This window comes from Heterocephalus glaber, unplaced genomic scaffold (assembly GCF_053883595.1).
Source record: "Heterocephalus glaber isolate CG9 unplaced genomic scaffold, H.glaber_assembly_v1.0 deba00001444, whole genome shotgun sequence".
Classification (NCBI taxonomy): Eukaryota; Metazoa; Chordata; class Mammalia; order Rodentia; family Bathyergidae; genus Heterocephalus; species Heterocephalus glaber.
Window position 1 is genome coordinate 24,737,612 of NW_028258297.1, and position 7,584 is coordinate 24,745,195.

A 7,584-nucleotide genomic window follows, 5' to 3' on the forward strand; every position below is an offset into this window, starting at 1 on the left:
AATGGCCTTGTTACCTGGCTCCGGACCCCAGGGGGAACTTCTTTTACCTGGCTTTGGCCGGGAAGCCCCGAGGTGAGATGGTGGCCACCTCCTTTTCCTGAGCCTGACTCCCATCTCACGGGGGAAGGGGAGAAAGGCTAAGCTGAGGGGAAAGCTTATCCCTCGGGGTCAACAAAGGAGCTGCTAGGCTGGGGTCTGGTGCAGGTGCGGGCAAGGACACCAGGTGCGGCTTCCCCCGGGAGGTGACAGCTGCGGCTGGGGCCCCACCCCTGTCTTGAGTGCCAGTCCCCAGGGAGTCTGAGGCACTGGGCGGGCCGAGGTGGGCCCCCACCCACTCACCAACCACCTCATCCAGGGGTGACTGGTCCTGGCCAGAGGCTTTGGCTTATTCCCTGGCACGATGACTTTATTTCCGTAACAGCACAGATGAAGAAAGCAGGAAAAAGCCACCCGAATCTGAACAGTTTTGAAGATGCAACCAATAGTTTGTTAATGGGTTGAATGGGGAATATGAAAGGGAAAAAAATAGACAAGGACAACCTCAAGGCTCTGGGGGATTTGATATAATAAAAAAGAAAACTGTTTTTGTTGCACTTGTTAAGAAACAAGCCAGGCTGCGGATTTAGCTCAGTGGTTCCACCTCCTGCCTCGCAAATGCAAGGTCCTGAGTTCAATCCCCGGGACCAAAAAAAGAAACAAGCCAGGCTGGGTAGCACACACCAGTAGTTCGAGCCCAGCCTAGCAAGACCCTGTCTCAAAATAAAAAATAAAAAAGCTGAGCATATAGTCCAGTAATAGACCACATCTGCTTCTACAGAAGGAAGAAAAGAAACAGCTAGGGCCCTTATAACAAAATTTAGCTCAGTGTTTCTGTCGCCTGCCTTGCAAGCACAAGGTCCCAAGTTCAATCCCCAGTATCAAAAAAAAATTAATATGAGTTTGCCAGTCCATAAAAAAGTTCAGAATAAATCAATTCAGAAGCACAAATGATAACATTTTCCATCATGTCCCTTTTTTTAGACAGGGTCTCCTTATGTAGTTCAGGCTGGTCTTGAACTCGCTGTGTAACTCAAGCTGGCCTTGAACTTGCTGCAGTCCTCTGGTTCAGCCTCCTGAGTGCTGGAATTACAGGTGTGCACGGCTATGCCTAGCTTCCATTTGTTCTCAGCTGGGCCATCTTCCAAGATTTGAAGAAATAGATGGGTGTTTGTTTGGTTTCCCCACAACTGTCCACAGGTGATGATCCATTTAGATTCCAGTCTAGAATCACCAGTTCCATCCCAATATTTATCCCCCAGCAATTAAGATAATGTGAGAGGAAGGAAAACATTTCTGCTTACATAGCGTAGAGGAGTCTTAAATTTGGAAGGCAGGGAACACCTTCACTTCTGAACTTTTGTTCCCAGTAAACTGGTTTTCCAGGTCCCCAGATATCCCTGGGTCCCTAACTGGCTGGGCTACAATCTATCAGGAAAAAAATAACCTGTCCAAAATTTATAATGGAACCCAGAAAAAAATCCTACCAAGCTGGGCAGGTCAGTGGGTCATTCCTGTAATCCCAGCACCACCTGCTCCTTTACTGGCTGGGTCTGTTTGGGGTGTTAGTAGGGACCCTGGAATCACAGCTGAAAGGCCTAGGGCTGGCATCCCACAGGGGTCCTCTGCCTATTTTCCAGTCCCCAGGCCACATCTAATGCTGGTTCTGTCCCCGTCCCAGAGATGGCCCAAAAGCACCAGTGGACCCAGGGTACTGACTGATTAATTGCCTAATTCCAGGGCCAAGAGGGGGACTCTCCCGTGCAGACTCTGGGCTGGTGCTCAGGAAGCGCCACAAGTCCTGCCATCAGGGACACCCACAAGAGCAGCGCCTAGTCAGCCCTGGCCTTGCCAGGCAGGCAGCAGAACAAAGGTGCTATTGGGCCCTCATCCATCTGCTAGCCGTTTCCTTATTTCTCCTGCACTACCCCAAACCACGACTGCTTGGAGACAGCTTTTCAAGAAGCCAGCAGGTGTGGCCTGGGAAGGACCCATGTAAACAAGCACAAATAGAGCAGGGTATTGAAAAGAGAAGATGTCTAAAAGGGAAGCGGTCTAAAGAGGAATGTCCCAGATATTTCTGAGCCTGATGACTTGGTTTCCTCTAACAAGGCTTGTTCTAAATCCCGTGAGAGAAAACTTCAGAACTGAGACCCATGGGAATTTTGTTGTCCCACTACAAAAATGGATGTCTCTCTTCCCACAAAATAATAACACTGTGCATGTGTGTGTGTGTGTGTGTGTGTGTGTTTGTGTGTGTGTGTGCCTATATGTGGAGAAGGACCATCCTGAATAGTTTCCAAAAGGCCTCTCTCCGCTGGGTCCTGTGCAGTTCTCACAGTGCAGTTATGATATCAACACATCCATGTACAGCAAAAGCCCCGAGCTGGCTGGGCATGAATGCCAAGTGCAGTTCATTCTTTAGCTATGTGACCTTAGACCGACTATTCAACCTCCTTATGACTCAGTTTCCTTAGCTGCAAGTGCAAATAACAGTACTTGCTTTGCTTTTCAAACAGCTTAGCAATGGTATTGGACAGAAGGACACTTGCCATATGATATGGCTTCACTAACCGGTAGCATAAGGAGAGAGAAGTGAGACAAATGAAGTTCAGAGACCCCAAGTGGCCCCCTGTCTTAGGGCCCAGTTCTGGTTGACTGGGATCCAGGACCTTTTCCCCTCTATCACCCTTACTCCCGTAGCACAGGGTTTATGACCTGGTGCTGTGGACTGATTTGCGTCTCCTAAAACTCATATGTTGAAGCCCCAGCCTAATGTGATGGTATTAAGAGGTTATTGGGTTCAGATAAACTCACGAAGATCGAGTCTCCATGAAGGGATAATTGCCCTCGTGAAAAGAGACACCAGAGAGCCTCTCTGTCCCTCCCTCTCTCTCTCTCTCTCTCTCTCTCTCTCTCTCTGTCTCTCTCTGTCTCTCTCTGTCTCTCTCTCTCTGTCTCTCTCTCTGTCTCTCTCTCTCTCTCTGTCTCTCTCTCTCTCTCTCACACACACACACACACACACACACACACACACACACACACACACACAAGATGGTAGCAGTTTGCAAGCCAGGAAGAGCGTCCTTTCCAGAACCCAACTATCTTGGCACCCTGATCATGGACTCCTAACCCCCAGAATTGTGAGGAAATAAATATCACCCAATGTATGACATTTTACCATTCCAGCTCTGGAACACTAAAACACTTGAGGTCCATGGACATCTACTCCACCATTCACACAAACCGGGACCCAAAGATGAGCCTCAAGTTGAAAAAGCCTCTTTATTGTCAGAAATATGTGTGCAATTTCCTTGAGAAAATGTCCTCAGCTTTCATCACATTCTCAAAGGATTCCATAGAGAGACGAAAGGTTAGAACCACCATGAACCTATCGCTCTTCACATTTGTACTTCCCGGGGCAGCTCAGGTTTTCCCCAAGAGGCCCGTGTGACTCTCGGTGTTAGAAGGATGCTTACACTACAGGAGATGTAAAGGCTATGTCAGTGACACGCCAGCAACAGGCTGAGAAAGACAGGGTTGTTCGAAGCTAATAAATATTTCCCTATTTGGCACTTTGTCTGAAGTCTACTTGCTTGCTACAAAGAAAATACATCTTCAGGTGGCAGGATTTTTTTCTCACTAAAACACCTCATGGACTCGTCATCAGAAGGAATAGATTCTTTTTAACCAGTTTAGTTTGTACACAAAGTAGATGTTCCTATTTCCATTTTTACAGATGAGGAAACTGAGGCTTCAAGAGGTAAGTACCTGCTGGGAGTGGTGGCACACGCCTGCGATCCCAGCACTCTGGGAGGCTCGGACAGGATTGTTCGAGCCCAGCCCGGGCAATTTAGCAAGAGCCTTTCTTAAAATCGAAAACAAACAGGGCTGGGGATGTACCTCAGCATGAAGGCCCTGGATTTAATCCCTAGAAGAAAAGAAAAAGTGGTGCACCACCTACCCAGCCCAGCCCCCAGCTGCAGGACTAAGCGTCATCCACAGCATCCTTCTGCCCCCATGAGGCTCGCTGGCCCACTTGTGCCTGGCTCTGCAGCACCACTGCAGGCTGCGCCCTCTGCCATCTTCCCCAGAGGACCCAGGGCCCCCTGCAGCCTTGCCCCACTGAGCTCATTAGCAGCTGGTGCTGCCCAAGGCCTCCGTTCCCATCTGCCTCTTAAGCTGTTAGGCTTGGCAGGGGTGGCAGCTCCTCCCTTAATTTCTCTTTCCCAGGCAAAAACTGCTGGCATCTCTTACCAAATGCCTCCACTTCCACTCACAGCTTGTTTTCCATCATTGGGGTTTGGTGTTATTATATATTTCCACACATTCTAGCAGGGAAATACCCAGTGCCGTGTCTTTGTTTGGTCATTGACCTCATTTCTCAGGTTCTAGCTCGCTGGTCATCAGAAGGGCTTCTTGGGAGACCACTCTCATCTAGAAGAGGGGAAGGAGATAGTCTGAGGGCAGGACCTCCTCATCCTCCCCTAGTTCCATGTCTCCCCATATTTTCTCTGCCCTCTAAATGTCTTCCCTTTTGCTTTCTTTTCTTTCTTTTTTCTTTTTTTTCTTTTGGTGGTACTAGAGCTTGAACCCAAGGCCCTCAAACTGAGCTATGCCCCCACCCCTTTTTTCTTTTATTTTATTATTTGGTTTTTTGAGAGAGTCTCACTATATAGTTTAGGCTGGTCTTGTACTCATTATGTGGCCCAGGTTACCCTAAAACTCATGCCAATCTTCCTGTCTCCTCCTGAGTTCTGGGACTACAGGACAGTGCCACCATGCCCGGCCATTTTTTATTTTAGACAAGGTCTTCCCAAGTCACTGAATTGCACAGGCTAGGCTACTTATGATGCTCCTGCCTCAGCCTCCCAAGCAGCTAGAATTACAAGAATGCACCCCCATGCCAAGGACTTTCCCATTTCTAATCTACTCCCTTGTCATTTTCCTTTCATGGGGACAACAGCTGTTAAGCATCTTCCTTACCCCAGCATTGTGTACAATATTTGCTTTAGATAAATTGTCTGAATCAATTTTTCCCTGACAGGAAAAAGCTGATAGACACATTCACAGCAAGGCATTGTTGTTTGTTAATGTATTATTTTTCTTTGCTGTGCTGAGGATGGAACCCAGGGCTCATAGCCATAATAGGCAAGTGCTCTACCACTGAGCAGTTCCCCCCACCCCATGGAAAGGTTTATAGGACAGAGTAAAGTTCAATGGCTGAAGCCCAGATCACCCTAATGAAACCAAAGACCTATTTCATTGTCAGCGTAAAGAGTAGCAGGCGACCAAGCGAGGAAAGAAAGGAATAGCTGGCCTTAGTTTCAGTTGGCTGGAGGTGCCAGCCCTGTGCGAACGTGACTTACACTTTCAGGTAAGTGTTTATCTCAGGTCTGCAAGACTCTGTGACAAGCAAGGTTACTCGGTCCAGTTCAGTGCAGTGCTATTTATTAAGCACCTGTTGTGGGCAGGTATTGTGCTAACCTGTTAACACAAAGATCTCTACACCAGTAAGCCACCTGAACTCTTAAACTATGCAAAGTTAATGTCCTTGACATTTTTAAATTTCATATCTGAGATTTTCAAGGGTTCTTCAACTCATTAGAGGTTCAGAATGACGGCTTTGTAAATTTAAATTATAAGATAAGCCCACAGATTTAAGACACTTGAAAAAAGAATGAACATACAAATGGATCTAATTTCTAAACACACACAGCCGGGTGTGGTGGCGCATGCCTGTGACCTCAGCTACTCAGGAAGCTGAGACAGAAGGATCTCAAGTTTGAGGCCACCCTGGGCAACTTATTGAGCCCCTGGCTCAAACTAAGATGAGAAAGCTGAGGATGTAGCTCAGTGGCAGAGTGCTTGCCTAGCATGGCTGAGATCCTAGGTTCAAATTCCCAGTATCAAAACGAGGGTTTTTAATTTAAAAAGTAAATAAACAAATGCAAAGAAGAAATCCCCTCTTCTTGTTACAATCTACAAGGGAGGCATACTGAGCTGCTGTGGAAGGGAAGGACCCTGCACCTCCACTCCCTGCTCTGGTCCCCTGCTCACCTCCCTGCGAGTGTTGTCTAAGCTACACTGAGGCATTTGGGCAAATAGAAAGGCCCAGGAAGCGGCCAGTCTCTTGTTCAGGCCTGTCCCTTAGGTGTTCACATACTCTTACTTTTTACAAGCCAATAACTAGTTTGTTTCCTTGGCTGGATCTGCCCTGAATGAAGGAAGTCATCAAGACAAACTATTTTAAATAGACACACACATATACTACTTATATTTACCTATGTTTTTCAAGATGGCGTCTGGCTCCACCACATGGTTCACTCACTCGTGCGTTTACTCATCATTCATTATCCTGCCAGGGGCCGCACTCTGGAGACCTGGTCCTTAAACCCCTCGCCGTCTACTGGAAGAGACAGACAATTAAGCGCAAGGTTACAGAACAGTGAGTTACATGGGGAATTCAAGAGAAAGGCAGAGCTTTCTCCTGGAGAGATAAAGAAGCCAGGAGAGGCAGGAAAGATGAGCTGAAGAACAGGTTAAAACAGAGATAACAGGGACATTTCAAACAGGTGTTGCCTCTAGGGCAGCCTTTCCTTCCTGCATGCACCGCTCCACAAGTCCTAACCCAGTGGCTCTGTCTGCACACAGCCTTCCACCCAGTGATGTCTAAGGGACAGTCCAATCACCCACAGGGTGTGGCCCCAGAATGAGAAAAATCCTTTGCATTGCAAACATTCTGGCTGGGAGGAGGACGCTTAGAGAAGGGGATCCTGAGTCAGGCACTTTGTGAAACAGTCCGTTTACTCTGTAACCCAGGGAAAGCCAGCCCTTGGCATGAGGTATGGGAGTGAAGCCCCTCTGACCCCTAAATCTCTTGCCAGAAACCTGTCTGCTGCCTCAGGGTCCACCATGAGTGTGAATAAGAGTCCTAATGTTTCCTGACATACTGGTGTACTAATCTGGCCATTAAGTCACTGGTGATCCACAACCAATCTGCATAAATAAAACCCAGTTCTCCTCTGTCAGTGTTTGCCAGCTACGCTCCTCCCTCTGAGACCCTTCACCTGCCCCTGTGAAAGCCCAGCCACATCTGGCCCCAACGCCCTCAGGCAGAGGCAGGAGCATGGAGCCTCCTGGGTCAGGACAGCTCTGCTTCCTCCAGCGCACTTCCAGGCAACCAGGCAGGGTCCATCCTGTCCTCCAGAACTTGGTCAGCCCCTCCTTGACAAGGCTGCCTAGGGGAGAGATCTCGCACAGGTATGGATGAATGAGAGGCTTGGAACTGGTAAGCAGGAGAGGAAAACAGAAAGGCCTGGAAATTCCACTCCAGCTGTTTGCCAGTGTGGCTTTGTGATGCAGTATGGGAAGGGGGGGCTGGCAGTGGCAAAGCACCCTGCAGTGCTGGACATTGTTCCTGTTTCTGTCTCAAGCTTTAAATATCCAGCGCCATAGGTGCCACTTGCCGCATGCTATGAGAAGGGCTGGCCACGAATTTTCCCATTCAGTCTTCACAACAACTGGATGAACTGGGCAGTCTTTGTA

General features: G+C 48.2%; 1 long non-coding RNA gene across 1 annotated transcript; it reads right to left on the reverse strand.

Moving 5' to 3' along the window:
• Window positions 1–19: 19 nt before the first annotated feature.
• On the reverse strand, window positions 20–6,693 carry LOC110349433 (uncharacterized). Its single transcript, XR_002395380.2, has 3 exons — window positions 6,321–6,693; window positions 4,294–4,473; window positions 20–3,967 (listed from the first exon to the last, which is right to left on the reverse strand). It is a non-coding gene; the product is annotated as an uncharacterized LOC110349433 (long non-coding RNA).
• Between the last annotated feature and the right edge of the window lie 891 nt (window positions 6,694–7,584).